Raw genomic sequence first — 24,354 nt, 5'->3', positions numbered from 1 at the left:
ACTATGGGGAAGACAGGGGTTGTTAGATGTATGACAACATGGTTGTCGATTAGGTCATGGATCAGAAATGCTGATTACTTCAGCGCTCAATTGCCTTTTGAAGGGGATGGAAGTGAGAAATAATATGTTTTTGCAATAATTTATAGATATTTCTGCTGCGTTTGATTCAATTCTGAAGTTTCTCAGATTTTATTGAGGTGTTTGAGGGAGTTAGGATTGGGGGGGGGGGGGGATAGTGTTATTGTGGTTTGCCTCGTTTTTGAAGGATGGATCATACCAGATACATAAGAACTATCTTGGTGGTTTAGGCATCCCTCAGGGCTCAGTTCTTTCTGCTACATTATTTAATGTATAGATGTATTCTTTATGTGGTCTTTTGGAGTAGTTGGGGATTGATTTCTGTTTCTATGTTGGACCCCATCATTCTAAGAAAGTGAAGTATTTTCAGTCAGTTTGGTTTTCATTGAATGGCCTTATGATTAATTTAAAGGAAAGTGAAGCTTTGGTAGTTCATACTGACCAATTTAACTATCCTCCTTGTGCCTAATGGTTGGACTCTATTTCTGAGCCTGTTCTTATTCATAAGGAAATTTCTTAATTGGGGATAGTGCTAGATTCTATGCTAACTTTTCCCTCACATATCTATAAGGTGCTTTCAGGGATTTTTTTTTAAAGCGGTGTGGTCTGCATTTTGTTTCAGAGATAGAGGATTTTTGTCTTGTCATTCAATTACTTATTATGCCTTATTTTGATTATTGTAATATTCTATATTGAGGTGCCTTTGCAACTCACTTAGAACATAGCTGCCCAGTTGATTAGCAGGAGTTAACATATAGATCATATCTCGCCTGTTCTGAAAGAGTTTCGGTTTCAGTTATAGTGCCAAAACTGGCCCAAAGTCCTTTTTTTGCCTGGTTTTCAGCCAAAAGGTTATTTTAAATGTTCAGTCATATTTTGGGTTTTGGCTGAACATGACCATATGTTTTTGGTGGAAGCTGAAAATTTGTGCTTTGCCCTGTTTCTCTCCCTCCCTCCCTTCCCCTGAACAGGCATTGCCCTTCTTCTCGAACCCACGGTTGTCTTTTCCCTCCCCCAATCTGGACCTACCCTACAATCTCTAGTGGTCTAGGGGTGTTGTTGGCACAGGAGTGATCCCCAGTTACTCCTGACCATTCTGGCTCTGCTCTCAAAATGGCTGCCGTGACTGGGGCATCGCTCCTGCCCTGACTGCACCACTAGACCACAAGGGTTGTAAGGTAGTCCTGGAAAACTCAGGTTTGTTTTTTTTTGGTCCATTTTCAAAAAAATAAAAATAAACACAATCTAAGTGAAAAACGTAGAAAATTGAGCCATTGGGATGTAGGAGGAGCCAGCATTTTTAGTGGACTGGTCTCCCAGATATCCCAGGAGATAAATGGGACACCCTAGAGGCACTGCAGTGAACTTCATGCTCCCAAGTACGCATCTCACCGTTGCTTCCTTATCTTTTCTGCTGAACCCCCCCAACCCACCCAAAACCCACTGCCCACAACTGTACACCACTACATAAGTACATAAGTAATGCCACACTTGGAAAAGACCAAGGGTCCATTGAGCCCAGCATCCTGTCCATGACAGCGGCCAATCCAGGCCAAGGGCACCTGGCAAGCTTCCCAAACGTACAAACATTCTATACATGTTATTCCTGGAATTGTGGATTTTTCCCAAGTCCATTTAGTAATGGTTTATGGACTTGTCCTTTAGGAAACCGTCTAACCCCTTTTTAAACTCTGCCAAGCTAACCGCCTTCACCACATTCTCCGGCAACGAATTCCAGAGTTTGATTACGAGTTGGGTGAAGAAACATTTCCTCCGATTTGTTTTAAATTTACTACACTGTAGTTTCATTACATGCCTCCCAGTCCTAGTATTTTTGGAAAGCATGAACAGACGCTTCACATCCACCTGTTCCACTCCACTCATTATTTTATATACCTCTATCATGTCTCCCCTCAGCCGTCTCTTCTCCAAGCTGAAAAGCCCTAGCCTCCTTAGTCTTTCTTCATAGGGAAGTTGTCCCATCCCTGCTATCATTTTAGTCGCCCTTTGCTGTACCTTTTCCAATTCTACTATATCTTTCTTGAGATGCGGCGACAAGAATTGAACACAATACTCAAGGTGTGTAGCACCATGGAGCGATACACCGGCATTATAACATCCTCACACCTGTTTTCCATACCTTTCCTAATAATACCCAGCATTCTATTCGCTTTCCTAGCCTCAGCAGCATACTGAGCAGAAGGTTTCAATGTATTATCGACGACGATACCCAGATCCCTTTCTTGGTCCGTAACTCCTAATGTGGAACCTTGCATAACGTAGCTATAATTCGGGTTCTTTTTTCCCCACATGCATCACCTTGCACTTGCTCACATTAAATGTCATCTGCCATTTAGCCGCCCAGTCTCCCAGTCTCCCAGTCTCGTAAGGTCCTTCTGTAATTTTTCACAATCCTGTCGCGAGTTAACAACTTTGAATAACTTTGTGTCATCAGCAAATTTAAATACCTCGCTAGTTACTCCCATCTCTAAATCATTTATAAATATATTAAAAAGCAGCGGTCCTAGCACAGACCCCTGAGGAACCCCACTAACTTCCCTTCTCCATTGTGAATACTGCCCATTTAACCCCACTCTCTGTTTCCTATCCTTCAACCAGTTTTTAATCCACAATAGGACTTTTCCTCCTATCCCATGACCCTCCAATTTCCTCTGTAGCCTTTCATGAGGTACCTTGTCAAAGGCCTTTTGAAAATCCAGATACACAATATCAACCAGCTCCCCTTTGTCCACATGTTTGTTTACTCCTTCAAAGAACTGAAGTAAATTGGTCAGGCAAGATTTCCCCCCACAAAAGCCATGCTGACTTGGTCTCAGTAATCCATGTCCTTGGATGTGCTCTGGGTGAAGGGGGCACCTATTTGTGAGTACAGTGGTTTTCTGGTGAGTTTTGGAGGGCATACAGTTTCCCCCACAAATGTAACAGGTAGAGGGAGATAGGGACCAGAGTCCCCCAGTCCATTGTGCACTGCACTGACCACTGCACTACTCCAGGGACCTGCATGCAGCTCTAATAGACCTGGCTCTAACATCTGAGGCTGTCATAGATGCTGCTAAATCATATTTGTATTCACATTTGTTGGGGTTGGTATTGCGGGGATCAACCCTGATTCCCTCCAGTGGTCATCTGGTCACTTAGGGTACCCTTTTGTGCTTTATTCGTTATGAAAACAGGTCTAGCTCAAAACGTCTTAGTTTTAGTCCTGGAAACTTTTGTTTTGTTTCATTATGGCTGAAAATGTCCAAGTGTTAGGAACGCCTAGATCCTGCCCTTAACACACCCCTGACACGCTCCCTTGTGATACGAGCACACTTCTGATGGACTTCATAGAAAAAAAAACATCTAAAAATTGGTTTTGAAAATACCAATTTGGACATTTTTGTGCGAAAAACCTCCAAATGCAGATTTATATCACATTTTGGATGTTTTTCTCTTTTGAAAATGAGCTCCATAGTGGAATAAGAAAAGAAGGGATGGCTGAGGGGAGATACGATAGAGGTCTACAAAATCCTGAGTGGAGTGGAACAGGTAAATGTGAATCAATTGATTATGCTTTCAAAAAGTACAAAAAGTACAAGACACACCATGAAATTACATAGTAATATGGTTAAAACAAATAGTTGAAAATAGTTTTTCACTCAATCCATAGTTAAGCCTTGGAACTTCTTTGTATGGAGTGGAGGAGTGCCCTAGTGGTTAGGGTGGTGGACTCTGATCCTGAGGAACTGAGTTCAATTCCCACTTCAGGTACAGGCAGCTCCTTGTGATGCTGGGCAAGTCCCTTAACTCTCTATTACCCCAGGTACAAACAAGTACCTGTATACAATATGTAAGCTGCATTGAGCCTGCCATGAGTGGGAAAGCACAGGGTACAATGTAACAAAAATAATGAAGGCAATTTCCAAAAGCCATTTAACTGGGTAAATACACTATTTGAAAATTGCTTACCCTTCCAGCAAGTAATATTAAGCACTCACATTTCTTTGAGTTAGTCTGTCTGGACCTATTGTTTTGCTTTGACTGTAGCTGCTTTTGCTGCCCCCAGAACCTGCAGCTCCAGGGAACTGCCTAATCTGCCTAATGGTTAAATCAGCTCTGAGTTACTGACAAGGGAAACTTTAGGGCCTCCTTCCCTTAGTATCATCTGCAAAAAGACACATTTTTTTCTACTAATCCCCTCTGAAATACCACTCATAAAAATATTGTTCTGAATCACCCCACAACAACTGATCCCTGAGGTACTCCATTGATAAACTCTCTTTCCTTGACATTGTCAGTAAAATGCCTCAAGGGTTTGAGCTTATGATCAAAAGACAACCAGATGGCTGAACGTCATCGTGTGGGGGTGGGGGTGGGGGGGGGGGCAGCCTTATGTGGCTTTACGTTGTTGCATCTATGGATATGTAATTCCACTTTCTCTAAGAAAAGCAGGGTCATAGTTCTTTGGATAGAACTGAGGGCAAACAGGGGCTGGCTCAGCCCGTCCCAACGACATGGAACTATCTGGTATTCCTATAATAATATTCTGACATCTGGAAATGCGACATGGGAGGAAGGGGCAATTCATACCTCAGGTCCGGGCTGAAGAGTGCCTGTCTCAGCAGGTAGAAGGTGGCAGTGCCTATTCCCAGGCCCGTGAAGCTGATAAGTGGGATAAGCTGCAGAGGGATAAAAACAAATACATGTACATCTGAGAAAGAGAGCGTGAGATGTTTACCAAGGGTACCTGAGAACTACCATCAGAGGGTTCATTCAGCCAATGGCAATCAGTGTTGTGCTGACTGCTGCCAGCGTTATACCTGGAAATTCAATTCCGGGCCATCTCTGGGCTCCAGCATTGAATTTCCGGGTTTTATGGAGCTGGCAAAACCATAGCCGGTTAAGTGCAATATTCAGCACTTAACTGGCTATGGAGAAATGCATAAAGATAGGACTGATTTTTGTGCGGTCCTTTTGCACTTATTAATATCAACACTTAACTGGCTAACTGCTGACTTCACCCCCAAAATAGCCAGTTTCGAGTTGGGCGCTAACCGGACATTTTCAGCGGCATTAACTGACTGGACATCACCAGTCAGGAGCCCTTTGTGGCTGGTTAAAGTGGTTTGAATATTGACCTCAATAAGTTTAACAGTGAGTAAAATAAATAGCTAAGTGATTGGACAGAGTCTGGTACAGCCACAGGGTACTGGACTGAAGGCAAAAAAAAGGTGGGCACTGGGAAGGAAGGAAGAACTATTCAGCTTTAAAAACAGAGTTTGGAATCTGGTTAGAAATCATATACTGCCTCTTCTCTCTCCTTCTTGCTCCCTCTGTCTCTTTGTTTTGTTACCCTCTCCTCCTCTTTTGTTGTCCTTGGATTCATAATTCCAAATTGCCTGATATTCACTAGTGGTCCTTGAGAATTATAAATAGGTTGGGTTTTCAAGATACCCCTGATGATGATGATGATAATAATAATAATATTAATAAGTACATAAGTACATAAGTACATAAGTAGTGCCATACTGGGAAAGACCAAAGGTCCATCTAGCCCAGCATCCTGTCACCGACAGTGGCCAATCCAGGTCAAGGGCACCTGGCACGCTCCCCAAACGTAAAAACATTCCAGACAAGTTATACCTAAAAATGCGGAATTTTTCCAAGTCCATTTAATAGCGGTCTATGGACTTGTCCTTTAGGAATCTATCTAACCCCTTTTTAAACTCCGTCAAGCTAACCGCCCGTACCACGTTCTCCGGCAACGAATTCCAGAGTCTAATTACACGTTGGGTGAAGAAAAATTTTCTCCGATTCGTTTTAAATTTACCACACTGTAGCTTCAACTCATGCCCTCTAGTCCTAGTATTTTTGGATAGCGTGAACAGTCGCTTCACATCCACCCGATCCATTCCACTCATTATTTTATACACTTCTATCATATCTCCCCTCAGCCGTCTCTTCTCCAAGCTGAAAAGCCCTAGCCTTCTCAGCCTCTCTTCATAGGAAAGTCGTCCCATCCCCACTATCATTTTCGTCGCCCTTCGCTGTACCTTTTCCAATTCTACTATATCTTTTTTGAGATACGGAGACCAGTACTGAACACAATACTCCAGGTGCGGTCGTACCATGGAGCGATACAACGGCATTATAACATCCGCACACCTGGACTCCATACCCTTCCTAATAACACCCAACATTCTATTTGCTTTCCTAGCCGCAGCAGCACACTGAGCAGAAGGTTTCAGCGTATCATCGACGACGACACCCAGATCCCTTTCTTGATCCGTAACTCCTAACGCGGAACCTTGCAAGACGTAGCTATAATTCGGGTTCCTCTTACCCACATGCATCACTAGGGGGTATGTTTACTAAGGTGCGTTAGAGTTTTTAACATGCCTTTAAAGTTAAGGCGCATTAAACACTAACATGCCAATACATTCCTATGGGCATATTAGCATTTAACGTGTCAATCATTAACGCGCATTAAAACCGTTAATGCGCCTATATCGTAAACACAGTCCTTTATTTCTTACCCACTATATCTGAAACATTCTAAGCGGGGTACAAAAATACATACAAAGTAAAATATAGCAATACAAATAAAAAAATCACATCAAATAAAATACAAAATCATACAGTACTACAAAACAAAACAGCATCATTAATCTAACAACCCATATGTTTGAACGAACAAGTGGGTTTTTAATTATTTCTTGAACTGGGCAATGTTCTGCACAGCAAAGGGCTCAGTAGGCAAAGAGCTCCACAACTTGGGGCCCTTCACATAAAAAATAGAAAAACTATACTCTTCCAAGTGAACCTGCCGAAATGATGGACTCTCAATCAACTGTTTTTGAGTGTGAAGGTCGATAACATCTTAGAGTGGAACTGAGTGTTGGGGAAACACATCCATTCAGTACTTTAAAAAAACAATAATACAATTTTAAACTCAATGTGAAACTTCACAGGAAGCCAATGCAGATACTTCATAATGGGAGTAATATGATCACAATGTGCTATAGAGTTCTGAGGAACTTGTAAAGCCCTAAGTGAACTATTTGCAATGCTATAAATAGGCATTGCAGTAGTTCATCAGAGGACAAACCATTGATTGAACAACCTTGCATAAATTATCTTCTATAACAAAAGGTCTATGATGAATATGCATGAGATTTAACACACGTACCCATTTATGGAATAGCATACCCTTTTACAGAACAGCGGTAAGTCCAACGCGGGTTTACCGCTCGCTCTTCCGGGACTACCGCTGGCCTAATGTGGCCACCAGTTGCAGCCCCGCCCTGAGCGCGTGCCATTTCCAGGGGAAAAATAAAACCCTGGAAATGATTTGCGTGGCAGTAACCCGGCAGTAATCGGGCATCGCCATGTGCTGCCCAGTTACTGCTGAATCAGCACAGGAGCCCTTATCGCCACCTCAGTGGGTGGTGGTAAGCGATCCCCACCGCATGGCCACGTGGTAAGAGTTCTCTTACTGTATGGCCATGTGTGTCTGGGGACTTTTTACCCACTGCGTGCCAATCCGGAACTACCACAGGAGCCTGGCGGTAGTTCCCACCCCTAATGTACACCATTTCCAGCGCTACAAAAACATGTCCTATTTTTGTAGTGCTGGAATTTAACTAGCAGTAATTGTGTTCAATTCTGGTCGCTGCACCTCAAAAAAGACATAGTGGAATTGGAAAAGGTGCAGAGAAGGGCGACAAAGATGATACAGGGGATGGGACGGCTTCCCTATCAGGATAGGCTGAAGAGGCTGGGGCTCTTCAGCTTGGAGAAAAGGCGGCTGAGGGGAGATATGATAGAGGTCTGTAAGATAATGAGTGGAATGGAACGGGTCGATGTGGAGCATTTGTTTACGCTTTCCAAAAATACTAGAACAAGCGGGCATGCGATGAAGCTGCAGTGTGGTAAATTTAAAACGAATCGGAGGAAATGTTTCTTCACTCAACGCGTAGTTAAACTCTGGAATTTGCTGTCGGAAAAGGTGGTTAAGGCGGTTAACTTAGCTGACTTCAAAAAAGGGTTGGACGGCTTCCTGGAGGAAAAAGCCACAGAATGTTATTGAATGGACGAGGGAATAATACAGTATTTCTAGGATGGGCGGGACAAATTGCTTGTTCTTTTGGCCGCTGTCGGTGACAGGGTGCTGGGCTCGATGGACCCTTGGTCTGTTCCAGCATGGCGATGCTTATTTACTTATGTACTTAAGTGCCGCACACTGCCTGGTTACCGCTAGGTAAGCACAGGAGCCCTTACCGTCATCTCAATGGGTGGCGATAAGGGCTCCCCACTGAAATGGTCGTGCAGTAAGTGGTTCACTTACTGCATGGCCTTTCATTTTCTTAAAAATGGACAGCGTTTTACCTGCTCCGGTAAAAGGAAGCCTCTGCGTGAGTCAAAAACACATGCTGACGCTTGCGCAGGCCTCCTTTTCCTGCAGCTTAGTAAAAGGACCCCCTACGATTCTACAACACTATTAGTTACATACACAACTGCAAGATTTAGTAGCAGTCATTGATACGGCATAAGTGGCTGCATGTAAATGTTGGCATGGCTCATGGCAGTAATGAAGTAGAGAACTAATTATTGCTGTTTAGGGTTACACGTTAATTTACCTTTTCTGATATAAAAAAGTTTCTTACTTGGTTCTCTTTTTGTTTTCCTCCTCCCCCCCCCCCCCCCTCCCTTCCTTTGTAATTAGTGGTCTAACGTTTCAATGGGATTATTAGCTTTCTTTTATTTGATATTTGTTGCTGTGATTGTATGCCCTGGTATTTCCGTTGATACTTTTCTTCTTCTATACGATGTTATTGTATAAGAGTAAAATAAATTTTAAAAAATATGTTGGCCTGTAAAAGCCCACTTATGCTGGTATTCTATTATGCACATCATCGCTATAATAGAATATGCCCTTAACACAGCATTCTAGTGCCTAAATTTTGACAATCTTTCCAGAATTACCCCTAAGCAGTGCAAACCTGGTGGCACTTTTAGGTGGACTGAGAAGGGAAAATTTCAGACAGGCCAGTTTACTGGACAAATAAATTTGAAACCTGTCCTTTCTGTAGGTTTATTTTTCCTACGATTATTCCCATGCTTTTGAAAAATTCTGCCTTACACATATGCATTCCAACCTGTGCAGAAATTTGCAGTGGCCTATGATAATTCCTTATATAAACGAATATATTTCCCTTTACTCTGTGTCCTTTCAGAGTTGTGTTTTCTTTCTTATTTGACTCTGTTGACCTTCTCCTCCGCATCACCATTCTCCATGTCCATGTAATGGAAGCAGCCTAGGACAGAAATGGTTTCAAGGCCAAATTTTCTGTACCTGATTTCAGTATTTTTCTTTCTCAGTCATGTTTACCTTTTCTATTCCTTTTTTTCCCTCATAAGGACCTTCATTTTCCTTGCTGCTGAAGACTTCTGTCTCCCCTGCCCCAACAAGACCGATTCTTCAGACCAATCCCCTGTGCTTTGCCCCCAATCTGAGTTTGTACACGGCATGTTGACCCCTCTTTAAATGATTGTGACCTGCTGTGTGTGGTGCCTGGGCAGTCCGGCTCTCTGTAATGAACCACTGCCACCAGCTCCTCAACGCAGTTAGAATATAACAGGCTAGGTAATCTCAGACGTGCACCTTCCTCCCGTTTGTATTTCCAGGGTAAAGAAGAAGGAAAGAGAAAACAGATTAATGAAGGCTAAGAGAATGTTTCTTCATACAAGTGATTTTAAGGCTGCACGAAAGACAAAGAAATCTACTCTCCACATACTTCATCCCATCCCCAGTGTCTCTTTATACGCCTGTATTAATAACAACAACAAAAAGCAGAAGACACTTTAGGTTGAAAATTCTTTAACAAAAAACCCCCCACACAATAAAATGGTGAAAGCTTTAAAAGAAATGCCTATGCATATATCAAATGCATGACAGAGTGTAGCAGCAAAAAGCAGCTTAAAAAAGGATCCATTTATCATGTCAACCACCACCAGATAAATGTAACACTGACCTAACATGCTTTCTTCAGACCCAATCTGTCTCTAGAACTGAATTACATTTTTCAGTGTCCCTTTGGATTTCGAATATAAGTTTCCTAATAGCTGCAATCACAACCAAGTCTTCTCTAGAAGCCCCCCACCCCCACCCGGAGGAATAAATTCCCCTCAAAAAGGAATTGTGAGTCTAGCCACATGTTTTTTTTTCATATTTGCAGAAGATTTTGGTACATTTTTTTCCATGTAATTTTTTTTCCATCTCAGAAATAGCAGGAAATCAAACCTTTGAGCAAAAGGTACATTATTTCATGCAAGCAAACCAGCTTGCAGACTTTTCCCTGGAGGGTGTGGATGGCATGAAGAAGGATCTAGCGAAATTTGAAGAATGCTCCGATAATTGCAAACTAAGATTTAATGCTAAGAAATGCAGGATCAGGCACTTGGGGTACAAGAATCCAAGGGAATATAGGGGGTGAAGTGCTTCTGTGTATGAAAGAAGAGTGGAACTTGGGGGTGATTGTGTCTGACAACCTTAAGTTGGCCAAAAGGTGATGGTCAAAGCCAGAAGGATGCGCAAATGAATAGGGAGATGAATGGCCAGCAGAAAAAAAGAGGTGATAGTGCCCTTGTATAACTCTCTGGTGAGGCCCCATTTAGAGCACTGCATGCAATTCTGTTGACTGCGCCTATGGAAAGATATAATCAGGATGAAGTCGGTTCAGAGGGTGGCTACAAAATTAGTAAGCGGTCTTGGACGTAAAACATATAGGGACAGGCTTATGAACCTCAACATATATACGCTGGAAGAGAGGAGGGAGAGAGGAGATATGATAGAGACGTTTAAATACCTCAGTGGCGTTAATGTACAGGAGGTGAGCCTTTTCAAATGCAGGAAAACTCTGGAATGAGGGGGCATATGATGAAGTTAAGAGGAAAAAGGCTTAGGAGTAATCTAAGGAAATACTCTTTCACAGAAAAGGTGGTGGATGCGTGGAATGGCCTTCCAGTGGAGATTGTGGAGATGAGGACTATGTCAGAATTTAAGAAAGTGTGTGACAGGGACGTGAGATCCCTTAGGAAAAGGGGAAATGGGACTTGATATACGAATCTCAATCAGGATTTCTGGTGAATCACAGCACTGAAACTGTACTAGTGTCCGTAATGAACTCATTTAAGCAAGAAATAGCAACCGGCAATAACATACTCCTCCTACAATTCGACATGTCCAGTGTTTTCGACATGGTCAACCATGGAATACTACTACACATACTACAATACTTCAGAGTTGGAGGAAAAGTTCTCAACTGGTTCAGAGGATTCCTGACCACAAGATCATACCAAGTAACAACGAACGAGGACATATCAGCCCCATGGACACCTGAATGTGGAGTTCCTCAAGGATCCCCCCTCTCACCAACACTCTTCAACCTAATGATGATACCCTTAGCCAAACTACTAGCCAACCACAACCTCAACCCCTATATATACACAGATGATGTCACGATTTACATCCCGTTTAAACATGATCTTAAGGAAATCACCAACAAGATCAACCAAAGCTTCGAAATCATGCACTCCTGGGTGGATGCATTCCAGTTAAAACTCAATGCTGAAAAAACACAATGTCTGGTACTCACCTCTCAACATAACACAAGCAACTTCTCCACCATAACCACACCTAACTTTTCTCTTCCCGTCTCAAATAATCTGAAAATCCTTGGAGTCACCATTGATCGAAACCTCACACTCGAAACCCACGTAAAGAACACAACGAAAAAGATGTTCTACTCCATGTGAAAACTCAAAAGAGTAAAACCTTACTTCCCGAGATCCATCTTCCGTAGCCTGGTGCAGTCAATGGTACTAAGTCACCTGGATTACTGCAATGCACTGTATGCTGGCTGCAAAGAACAGACTATCAAGAAACTCCAAACAGCCCAAAATACCGCCGCCAGACTCATATTTGGTAAAACAAAATATGAAAGTGCAAAACCCCTAAGAGAGAAACTCCACTGGCTCCCACTTAAGGAACGTATCACGTTCAAGATTTGCACAATTGTACACAAAATCATCCACGGAGACGCCCCGAGCTACATGCTAGACCTCGTGGACCTACCCCCCAGAAATGCCAAAAGATCATCTCGCAAATTTCTCAATCTACACTTCCCCAGCTGTAAAGGTCTAAAATACAAGCTAATACATGCGACTACCTTCTCTTACATGAGCACACAACTGTGGAATGCACTACCAACGGACTTGAAAACAATCAACGAAACATCTAACTTCCGCAAATCTTTGAAGACATATCTCTTCAACAAGGCCTACAAAGAGAACCCATAGCTTAACTATACCACTTCGCCAACAGATTTGAAAGCTATCTTTCCATAACTATCTGCTTAGACCTCCTTTCCTATCCAGTATCTTTTTTTTTTTGCATTACCAATTGTATTTGATATCCTGGAATGGCGACGCCATAACAGGTCTCTGTAAGCCACATTGAGCCTGCAAATAGGTGGGATAATGTGGGATACAAATGTAATAAATAAATAATAATAATATACTGCCTTTCTGAGGTTTTTGCAACTACATTCAAAGTGGTTGACATATATTCAGGTATTTATTTTGTACCAGAGGCAATGGAGGGTTAAGTGACTTGCCCAGAGTTACAAGGAGCTGCAGTGGGAATTGAACTCAGTTCCCCAAGATCAAAGTCCACTGCACTAACCACTAGGCTACTCCTCCACTAGCAACAGTCCATCTAGAAGCCTGCCCTTGCAGATCAGCAACGCGGCCGCGCAGGCTTCTGTTTCCATCTTTTTCCTAATGATACCCAACATTCTATTTGCTTTCCTAGCCACAGCAGCACCTTGAGCAGAAGTTTTCAACATATCATCAACGACGACACCTAGATCCCTTTCTCGGTCTGTGACTCCCAACGCTGAACCTTGCATGACGTAGTTATAGTTGGGTTCCTCTTTCCCACATGCATCACTTTGCACTTGTTCACATTAAACGTCATCTGCCATTTAGATGCCCAGTCTCCCAGTCTCGTAAGGTCCTCTTGTAGTTTTTCACAATCTTCCTGCGATGTGACTACTTTGAATAACGTGGAGGGGCATAATCGAACACGAACGCCCATCTCCATGGGCGTCTATGTCTGAGAACGGGTACGTGAAGGGGCGGGACAGACTGTATTTTCGAAAAAAATGGGCGCCCATCTTTTTTTTCGATAATACCGTTTGTACCGGCCAAATGCATCAGATTTGTGCGGATTTGAGCAGGGCATAATTGTTTTTCAGCGATAATGGAAACCGAAGGCGCCCAGCTCAAAAATGAACAAATCCAAGGCATTGGGTCCTGGGGGCCAGGATTCATAGTGTACTGGTCCCCCTCACTTGCCAGGACACCAACTGGGCACCCTAGGGGGCACTTGTAACAATTAGAAAAAAAATTAAATACCTCCCAAGTCCATAGCTCCCATCCCTTGGGTGCTGAGCCCCTCAAATCCCCCCCAAAACCCACTGCCCACAACTCTACACCATTACCATAGCACTTATGGCTGAAGGGGGGCACCTACATGTGGGTACAGTGGGTTTTGGGGGTGGTTTAGAGGGCTCCCATTTACCACCACAAGTGTAACAGGTAGGGGGGATGGGCCTGGGTCCACCTGGGTGAAGTCCACTGCACCCACTAACAACTGCTCCAGGGACCTGCATACTGCTGTGATGGAGCTGGGTATGGCATTTGAGGCTCACATACAGGCTGGGAAAAAAAGTTGTTAAAGTTTTTTATGCTGGGAGGGGGTTAGTGTTTCCTACCTTTCAGCCAGTTTTTAATCCACAGTAAGAGACTACCTCTGATTCCATGTCCCTCTAATTTCCTCTGTAGTCTTTCATGAGGGACCTTATCAAACGCCTTCTGAAAATCTAGATGCCATAGAATCTGGGGGATGGATGGCAGTATCACATTTAACTGAATTCTGTAATTACATACATACTAAAATGGCTTAGCGTGTGATTGCAAAGGGAGTGATCACAGGGGAGGGGCATGGGTGTATCATAGGCATTGCTAGCATTTAATCAGGCAGATTACAGAAGGCTGTTAAGTTACATGGCTACATGGCACATTTATTCCAGCCATAGACCTGCCTACATTCCAGTGCATCAGCGCTGGTGTATTTTAGTATTCCTTGAGAATTGATGCACACAGAGTTTTTACAGAAGAGGCTCATTGCCCATCCAAATATGGCATCTAAATGGTGAAGGTCTTTTGTAGAGTTGTCTCCTTTGTGCCTCCAGTCTGACAACAGGGAAATAACCTGCTTAAACCAAAGTCAAAAAGGAGCTGGTGGTAGGGAGACAGGAGCAGGGTTCTCTCTGTTTGTGGCTCCTTGTGCAATAAGGACTTTTCTAAGATGTGTCAGTGAAAGGATGATGTGCAGAGGTGGGATTGGAAGAGTGTGAGGTGAAAAGGAGGTAATATGTGGAAGGTCTGAAAGGAAAAACAGAAATACTAAGACTGGCACTTTAGAGAAGATATACAAATCAGAATTAATGTAATACTCAGACAAAGCCTTATTTCAAAATATTATTTCTTGTACCATCAATGTACATAATCTGTAGTTTCTTAGTATCCAGTCAAACTCAAAGAAACCAATTCTTCAATAAAGATTTCAAAATACTTTCATTAGCTTTTTATATTTTTTAAATATATTTTTATATATTTATAGTGACCTCAGCTATGAACATCGCTGAGGTCACTATAAATATTTAAAAAATATAAAAAGCTAATAAAAGTGAATTTGAAACCTTTATTGAAGAATTGGCTTCTTTGAGTTTGACTGGATACCTAGGAACTACAAATCAGAATTAAGACATCTAGGTTGGGATGTGTCAAGCTCTGCTAGTATTTTAGAACATGATCTGCCGATGTAGTGCCTGCTGTGCAATACATGATGAAATGGATGTTTATGTGCTGGTTACATACAGCAAGAGCATCCATTTTAAAACCATAGCCATCTAAAACAGCAATGAGGTGAACACAGCAACATAAATGTATATGTGCTGGCATATACATGTGTATATTGAGCCTGCAAAAAGGTGGGAAAATGTGGGGTACAAATACAATAAATAAATAAATAAATAAATAAATAAATAAAATACCTACATGCATGTATATGTGCTGGAACATACATGTTTATGTCAGCCATTTAGAAACATGTGTATTTTTTCTGAGGCTGTCACACAGAGGGGCATAATTGAACGGGGATGACCATCTTTAAGGGCACCCATCTCTAAAGACGGCACTGCGAAGGGGCAGGGAAACCCGTATTATCGAAACAAGATGGGTGTCCATCTTTTGTTTCGATAATACGGTTGGGGATGCCCAAATCTCAACATTTAGGTTGACCTTAGAGATGGTTGGCCTTAGAGATGGGCGACCTGGGTTTTCGCCGATAATGGAAACCGAGGATGCCCATCTCAAAAACGACCAAATCCAAGGCATTTGGTCATGGGAGGAGCCAGCATTCATACTGCACTGGTCCCCCTTACATGCCAGTATACCAACCGGGAACCGTAGGGGGCACTGCAGTGGACTTCCTATATTGCTCCCAAGTCCATAGCTCCCTTCCCTTGTGTGCTGAGCCCCCCTCAAACCCCCAAAACCCACTCCCCACAACTGTACAACACTACCATAGCCCTTATGGGTGAAGGGGGGCACCTACCTGTTCCACTTGTGGTGGTAAATGGGAGCCCTCCAAAACCCACTGTACCTACATGTAGGTGCCCCCCTTCAGCCCTTAGGGCTATGGTAATGCTGTAGAGTTGTGGCCAGTGGGTTTTGGGGGGGATTTGGGGGGTTCAGCACCCAAGGGAAAGGTGCTATGCACCTGGAAGCTAATTGTTTTATTTTTTAAATTTTTTAAATGTGCCCCCTAGGGTGCCCGGTTGGTGTCCTGGCATGTCAGGGGGGGGGGCAGTGCACTAAAAATGCTGGCTCCTCCCATGCCCAAATGCCTTACATTTCGCCGGGTTTGAGATGGCCAGCTCCAGTTTCCATTATGGCTCAAAATCGGAGTCGGCCATCTGATCTAACCGGCCCCCGAAGATAGCCGCCCATCGATTTGGCCGGCGCCGTTCGATTATGCCCCTCCATATCACCTTGCCATATACATATTTTTGTGTTTTCAATGTGTATAACCCAGCTTTGTACAATCGGGATTTAGGCATGTATGTAATATTTATGTCTAAGTGCTGATCTATGCTTCTATGATAAACACCTAGTGAAGGTCAAAGTTCCAACATAGTTCAATTTGACTTGTCCAGTGCTTTTGACCTAGTGGATAATGGTGTCTTGCTCTCCCTTCTTAACTCATTAGGGATTCAAGGACTTGGTTTATCCTGGTTTCAAGGGTTTTTTTTTAAAACAAGATCATATAAAATAAAGATGCAAGGTGAACTTTCTGACCCTTGGGATGCAGTGTGTGAAGTGCCCCAGAGGTCTCCTCTTTCACCCTGGTTGTTTAACATCTTAATGCAATCCTTAGCAGACTATTTAGACTCACTTCAGTTGCAGTTTTATATATATGCAGATGACATCACAGTGTTGATAGCTTTTACTCCTAGTACTTTAATCCATGAGGCCAACGTGTTGCGCTGTTTACAGGCGGTTGACACCTGGGTACATTCATTTAGGTTGAAACTAAAAAAAGAAAAAACTAAGTTTCTCTAGATTGATCCTCTGACCTTTTTGAAAGATAATCCTATTATTAAGCTTGGCAATTTTGATTTAATCCTTGATTCAGTTTCGAGAGTTCTAGGTGTGGAATTAGTCAACTTTTTTTTTAACACTCAGGTTAATACAGTGATTAGCAAATCTTTTCCCCTTCTTAAAAAACTTTGGGTTGTCCGTAAATACTTTGAGCCAGTAATTTTTTGCCTAGTGGTTAAGTTATTAATATTGTCATTATTGGACTACTGTAAGTCTATTTATATTGGCTGTACAAAATCCTTAATAATGAAGTTGCAGAGAGTGCAAAATGCTGCAGAGTTGTTTTCTCAGCAAATAAATGTGATTCTATTTCCCCCATTATGTTACAGCTGCACTGGTTGCCAGTAGAGGCTAGATTATAGTTTAAGGTTCTGGTTCTATTCTTCAAAGCTTTTCATGGGATTTCCCAGTTTATTTAAAGAATCATTTTGCTATTTTAAATAAGAACCATGGAAGGATTACTAGAAAACATTTTCTGTTAGATTCCCCCACTGTTCGTAAAGTAAAGGCTTTGCGTCCTTTACAGTCCTCAATGACTTACCAGGCAGCCTGTAGCTGGAATTCTCTTCCTCCTTTTTTAAGGCATATAGATAGAACATTATTCTGTATTTTGGGAATTATTAAAGACTTTCCTTTTTAGAAAATATGTTTAACTTACAGATGTTGTATTTTAGTTTTTAAGATTATGATTATTTTGTGTGATTGTGAAGAAACAGTGTGTTTTAAGTCTGTAAAATGTATTGGATATTTTCTTGCAATAATTATGTCTTGCTTTAGTTTAACATAAACAGGAAGCAAGATGCAGTATATTTTTGAAATGTTGTGTTCAGGGCTCTGATTGGCCTGGAGTTTGAAACTAACTAGCAGTTACTGGTATTGAGTTCAGTCTTAGCCAGGAAGAAAAGAGAGCAGGATCTCTTTGCTGAGACTCAGTAAAACAAACAGTTATATGTCCTGATCTTCCCAAGTACTTTTCAGAAAGTATACAAATGTTTAGCTAGTGTTATAATTGATCCATATTTCAGTTACCTGTTACTGTTTGCTGACTGCACATTTTTTGTTCATTGTTCAATATATTTTTTAAGACAATAAGTAATTATTTATTGCCTCTGCCTGTCTGAACTAATGAAGAATCCTGGTGGTTTGTGTGTTGGGTTGGTGAGTGCTTTCTGGGAACTGTGGGACCACTGGGAGTATGGCTCCAGTAACCTAGAAATCATTAGAGATAATTTGAGAACAAAAACTTTGCCCAGAGGCATTTGTGATCCAGTTGGTGGGAGGAGGGTGCTAGTGTAGACCACAAGCAGCAGGTGTAGATGGACCTGAGCTATGCTGGGGATAGACCCTCTAAGTGGCCGCAGGCTAACCCCAGGTGGGTGGCTAGGCATTTTGTGACAATAAGTATCTGGGGTATGCTATTTTTCTTGATGTTATCCACTTAGAACTTCCGCAGAAGTCTCGCAAGGCTGGCGCTTGAAGTCTCTGCAGCCATTCTGAAGAAGCAGCAGCAGCAGGCAGGCCAGCAACAGCGGAAAGGAAAGAGTGGGGTTTTTTCCTGACCCAAAGAGGCCACTAGACCACCAGGGCACATTAAGGTAGGACAAGGCAGCTTTAGGTTCTATGGACATTCTTAAGAGAACATGAAGTAGCTTTGAGGTGTAGCCTAGTGGTTAGTGCAGTGGATTGAGATGCAGAGGACCAGGTTTAAATCTCGCTTCATCACATTTATTTATTTGTTTAAAATTGTGAGCCTTCCAGGGACAGAAAAATACCTATTGTACCTGAATATAAAAGCCCCTTGCAAGCCTGAAAGCTATTGAAGTGGTGAACGTTCAGGTATAGTATGTATTTTTCTGTACATGGAGAGCTCACAATTTGAATGGATTTGAATGGATGTCCCCTGCTTCTTAGCATACTGTTTTAACTGTTAGGCAATCCCTCTGCTCTTCATGGACATTTGTGTGGCCATTGTATAAGATGAATGTTCCCATGCTGTAGCAAGGAACAGAAGAAGTGAGGTCCAACAAAATGAAGAGTCCAAGATGTGAAAGACCTCACTTCTTCTGTTCCTTGCTGTTGCTCATCGGTGAGGACCTGTTGCTCCTTTACTCCTGTCTTCTGCCTCTGCTGCCACACAGACTTCCATGTCCCTTATTTTTTCACGTTCATAATTTGGATGTTTCCGCTGGACATCTCCGGCACATGGAGGTCCATCTCACAAGTATTTTGAAACAGGCTGTTCTAAAATATATGTGAGATGGATATCCATTTGTGACGTTCTGACTTGGACGTCCATATTCTGAGTTGGATATCCTTTCTCAAATGTCGCCCAGGGTGCCTAGCATAAGAGAATAAGCAGGCATATTCTATAAAGGCAAAGTAGGCACCTTCTTTTCCTTACAGAATACTAGCACAAGTGTCAGAAAATACTCCTACACACCAGCCCTGTGGCTGATAGAAAAGCTCACGCCTAGATGTTAGCCAGAACATGTGTAAATTATAATTTATGTACGTATTTGCATGTCCTGTCCATGCTCTGCTCATTCTTCACTCATACGAATGCCTACTGGGAAAGTTCACAACATCAAAAGATGGTGCACACTTTTTCTGTTATTTGGTATTCTATAAAAGGTGATTTATATAAATTCTGACTGCCTAAAACTAGGTGGGTCCTTATAGAATACATCCTGAGTTGAGCAGCACCCCTGATCATTTTGAAAAGTTGATTCCAATGGACCCTGATAGAGAGAGGCGGTAGGGCCTAGCTCTTGAGTGTTGCTAAACCTGCCTGATGTAATATGTTAGGAGTAACTGACCGGGAAAAGGATCTAGGAGTCATCGTTGACGATACTTTGAAATCCTCTGCTCAGTGTGCTGTGGCGGCAAAGAATACAAATAGAATGTTATGAATTATTAGGAAAAGTATGGAAAACAAAACTAAGAATGTTATAATGCCTTTGTATAGCTCCATGGTGCGACCGCACCTTGAATACTGTTTGCAATTCTGGTCACCGCATCTCAAAAAAGATATAGTGAAATTAGAAAAGGTACAGAGAAGGGCGACGAAAATGATAAAGGGGATGGAACGACTTCCCTATGAGGAAAGGCTGAAATGGCTTGAGCTCTTCAGATTGGAGAAAAGACGGCTGAGGGAAGATATGATAGAGGTCTATAAAATACTGAGTGGAGTGGAACGGGTAGATGTGAATCATTTGTTTACTCTTTCCAAAAATACTAGGACTAGGGGGACATGCAATGAATCTACAAAGTAGTAAATTTAAAACGAATCGTAGAAAATATTTCTTCACTCAATGTATAATTAAACCCTGGAATTTGCTGCCAGAGAATGTGGTAAAAAAGGTTTGGATAATTTCCTAAAAGAAAAGTCCATAGACCATTATTAAAATGGACTGGGGAAAATCCACTGCTTATTTCTAGAATAAGCAGCATAAAATGTATTGTACTGTTTTGGGGAACTTGCCAGGTACTTGTGACCTGGATTGGCCACTGTTGGAAACAGGATACTGAGCTTGATGGACCTTCGGTCTGTCCCAGTATGGCAACACTTATGTACTTATGTAATACAAGGGGAGCACAGGGGAACACAAAGCCACAACTGGAATATCTTCTCTCCACATTTTCTATGTTATTTTGTGTACCTGCTTGACCTGGTTTTTTTTTTTTGTGTGTGTGTGTGTGTGTCTGCTCACTTGCACCCTAATTCTATATATGGTCCTCAAAATTACGCACCCAATTTGCATGTGCAATTTGAGAAACAAATCAATTACTGCTGATAACTGGGTGCACATTTTACACATGCATCTTTAGGTGCCAGGATCTGCACGTAAATTTTACACGCAGATCAGAAAAGGGGGCAAGGTCATGAAAGAGGCATGGGCAGATCAGGGGTGTTCCTGGCATGAGAATTAACACCAGGTTTCATTTGGTATAACTCCTCATGCCCAAAATTGGGTGCAGATCCTGGCACCAAATGCTAGTCTATAAATTGCACCCAACTATGAGCATCATTTATAGACTAGTGCTTAGCGATCATTATTATTTATAAAATGTAGTCCGGAGCGTCTATCAGGGTAGTCCTTGGCTCTTACCCCAGAAGCTAGGAGTACTGCTTATAACTCACAATAATTAGACTGATGGTGCATTACGTAAAGCATGATGGTGAATAAAATGGCACATTACATGAAAAGTGTGTAGGGGGGGGGGGCACAATGACAGTAATGCTTGATATCCAGGTTCTCTTAATGCCTTAATTAGAGCTTCTACAGAGTTTACCTAGAATTGCAGTAATAGAATTACCTGTCCAGAAGGCCCAGCCATTTTTAACTCCATAATGGTCTTAATTGATAGCTCTGCCTGTAATTTGATTGCCAGTTTAAATTACTTTAACCACCCTGCGGGACAATAGAGCATGAGGGGACATTAACAAACCATAATTTCTTTGCTTTGGAGATAAAAAAAATTTAAAAATAGCACCCTTTCCTTAGATGATGATTAGATGAGAGCTGTAATGTTGTCATGTCATTTCTGCCTGCCCCCCCCCCCCTAATACAGATCACTGGCCACAGGATTACTGGTAATCTAAGGAAGGAAAGGAACTGACAAGCACTGCTAGACCCAGTGCTGTAGAGATGGCTGCATGCATAATTCTGAGTTCCTTCTGATTAAGAACACTGCAAGATTTTGTTTAATAAAAAGCTGCTATGAAAAATCCTTGTTAGAGCTCTAACTGATTTCTGGGGGAGGAGGGTGGGGGGTAGGAGGAGGTTGCCACATAAAGGAAGATGCATAGAATACCCTCCCAATGGAGTTGGTGGAAACCAAAAGAATAAGGGGCCCTTTTACAAAGGTGCAGTGCATCCAGCGTGCACCAAAGTGGCATTATTGCCCGGCTACCGCAATCCGCAGGCGGTAATTCTGAATTTGGTGTGCACCGAAAACATGCGGTAGAAAATATTTTCTCTTTTTTACCATGGGGTGCCTGCCCAGCTGTAAATGGCAGTTGGTGCACACTGCATGCTTACTGGCCGGGTAGCGTATGAGAACTTACTGCTACGTCAGTGGATGGCGGTAAGGTCTCAGGCCGAAAATGGATGCGTGCTGGTTTTCATTTTGCTGCATGTGAATTTTCCGGCCCAGTAAAAAAAAATCCCTTTGTTCCAGATGCGGTACAATAAGGGTCCAGTGCACGTCAAAAACACATGCCCACACACTGATGCAGATCAGTTTTTGGTGCGCCTTTGTAAAACAGCCCCTAAGAGAATTGAAGAACTCCTGGGGTAAGAATAGAGGGTCCCTAGTTACAAAAGACTGAGAGGGCAAAAGAGAGATCAACTAGGAGTTTGCAGAATTCATCAGAAAGTGCATTGCATGGACTGGATGGGTCTAATAGTCTCCTTTTATTTTGCTCTGTTTCTGTCAGCCTCTGTGTTTTCATTTCAGCCAGGTTCTAGGTCAGTGAAAGCATGGACTATTTTGTATGAATTTCTCCTTAAACAGAAATAGGAACATTGCCGCTTGTTCTTAAAGAAGTAAAAAGTGAAGTTGCAAAGATGATTGGTAATCTAAACTGACTTTGATCCCTATGTAATTTATTGCTTAAATAATGCCATCCCGCCACACCACAGTATAGACTTTCTAAGTCTGAAAGACTTCACTCTGTATTCAGAGTAGATCTCCCCAGTCATTCATAATGTATTGAGGTTACAGATATGTGTATACACACCCTTTATTATAATGAATTTTTTATGGTGTGGGAAATTTCTAAGTTCAGGATTTGCATTCGGCAGACTGTCCATCCTCTATACTTTCAGAAAGATGGGAGGGGTAAATCTAAAACGGCTTGTTTTGCACATAAAGGAATGCTGCTAATTTAAAATTAGAAAACTTTTCATGGATTTTGTCAGTTTATTTAGTGTCAACCGTGCATGTTACTAAAGTCATCAGTGACTCTTTGCGAAGGTTGCGAAGGTTGAGGAAAAGGGAAAAAAATTATGAATATTAAAAGGTTTAAGCAGAGAAGCAGAAGGAAGGCAGCTACTGCACCTTGAATTGCAAAGTAAGATTTGTGATAGTCTTTTCGGCACTGAACACATTTTAAGTCCCAAGAAATCAACAGAGATGAAAAAAATGTGAAGAGGAATAAAAAAAAGATTCACATAAAACAGAAGGGTAACTAACCTACTTTTTTTTACAACTAGGTATCTTTACAACCACCAATTAAGTGACTTGCACACAGTTTTCTACAGAGAAGCAGGAGGTGCAAAGGCAGAGAAGGAAAATTAGTTTGTGAAAAAAAGAGAGAAGAAAAAGAAAAAAAAATACAGAGGAGTGAAAAAGCAATGAAAATGAATGGAAGGAAGAAAGAACAAGATAGCCATAAAAATGAAAAGAGAAACATGACTGGACAGAACAAAACAAAGGAGTGAAAAGGTGGATAACGTTTTCAAAAAAGGCTAAAGAGACAATGAAAGATAAAAGATAAGGAAAGAGAGAGAGAGAGAGAGAGGAGAAGAGATAATTACAATGATGGGAAAAAAAGCTAAAAAGTGGATAAAATCTTCTTAGAAAAGTGGAGAAACAATTAAAGAACAAAGGAGGAAAAGTTGGTGAAGGAGAAAGAGAAGAAAATAAAAATGGAAAGGATTAACCAGTAAAATAAACCAGCCTGATGTGTTCCTCATCCATGAGAGTAAAGCTGTGTGAAGTGGAATTAGGAAAGGTGAATAATTAGGACTCACTCCGGGGTATTTCTTCACCTGTCTGGACAGGATCCTCAGCATGGTTCTTCCTCCTTTAAAATCCTAAAAGTTCTGCTTCTCTTCCTCCTGCATCCAACAGGTCTGTGACTGAGAAGGATGCTCTTGTTCGGCTTGACCCTCTTTCCCACTCCTTTCCCCTCTGCATCAGCCACTGCAGCTTAGACACTCTCCCCAGGGAGGGAGGGAGAAAGCAAAGGAGGGACAGGGCAGGATGGGGCAATGTAGGGCTGCACTTCTTTCTCTGTGCCACCAGCGGGCACTGCCTTGGTGTCTTCTGACATGTCCATGGCCCCTTACTGTCCCAAAAGTTACAAAATATTATTCTGGACCTTTTATTTTGTATTTAAATAAACATTTTGTGCAAAATTCAGTGACTTCTGCCAGACAGAGTCTAGAATGGAGAAAAAAATGATTGGAAAAAACTTTGAAATGTTTTTTTTTTCTTACTCAGTGAGGGGCTCTTTTACTAAGCCGCTGTAAAAAGTGGCCTGCAGTAGTGTATTGGGTGTGTGCCGGGCCAGTTTTTACCGCATCTATAAAAAAAAGGGCTTTTTTTTTTTGAATGGGATGGGAAAAGGGCCTGCGGTAAAAATGAAACCAGTGTGCACCCAAAACCGGCTTGAGCCCTTAATGCCACCCATTGATCTAGCAGTAAAGGCTCATGCGCTACACACGTGGTGACCGGTCGGCACGTACCAAGTGCCGA

The 24,354-nt window shown here is 42.1% G+C and overlaps 1 long non-coding RNA gene across 1 annotated transcript in view; it reads right to left on the bottom strand.

The window, feature by feature from the left end:
- LOC115464866 overlaps positions 1–23,804 on the bottom strand; it is a 38,436-nt gene extending 14,632 nt beyond the window's left edge. Inside the window, exons 1-2 of the long non-coding RNA XR_003941281.1 lie at positions 23,628–23,804; positions 4,669–4,757 (exon numbers count right to left, since the gene is read on the bottom strand). This is a non-coding gene — a long non-coding RNA (uncharacterized LOC115464866). The remainder of the gene's footprint in view (positions 1–4,668; positions 4,758–23,627) is intronic.
- Positions 23,805–24,354: the final 550 nt, after the last annotated feature.

This window comes from Microcaecilia unicolor, chromosome 3 (assembly GCF_901765095.1).
Source record: "Microcaecilia unicolor chromosome 3, aMicUni1.1, whole genome shotgun sequence".
Lineage (NCBI taxonomy): Eukaryota > Metazoa > Chordata > Amphibia > Gymnophiona > Siphonopidae > Microcaecilia > Microcaecilia unicolor.
Note: the sequence above shows the minus strand (reverse complement) of the source record. Positions and strands in the feature narration are given on the sequence as shown.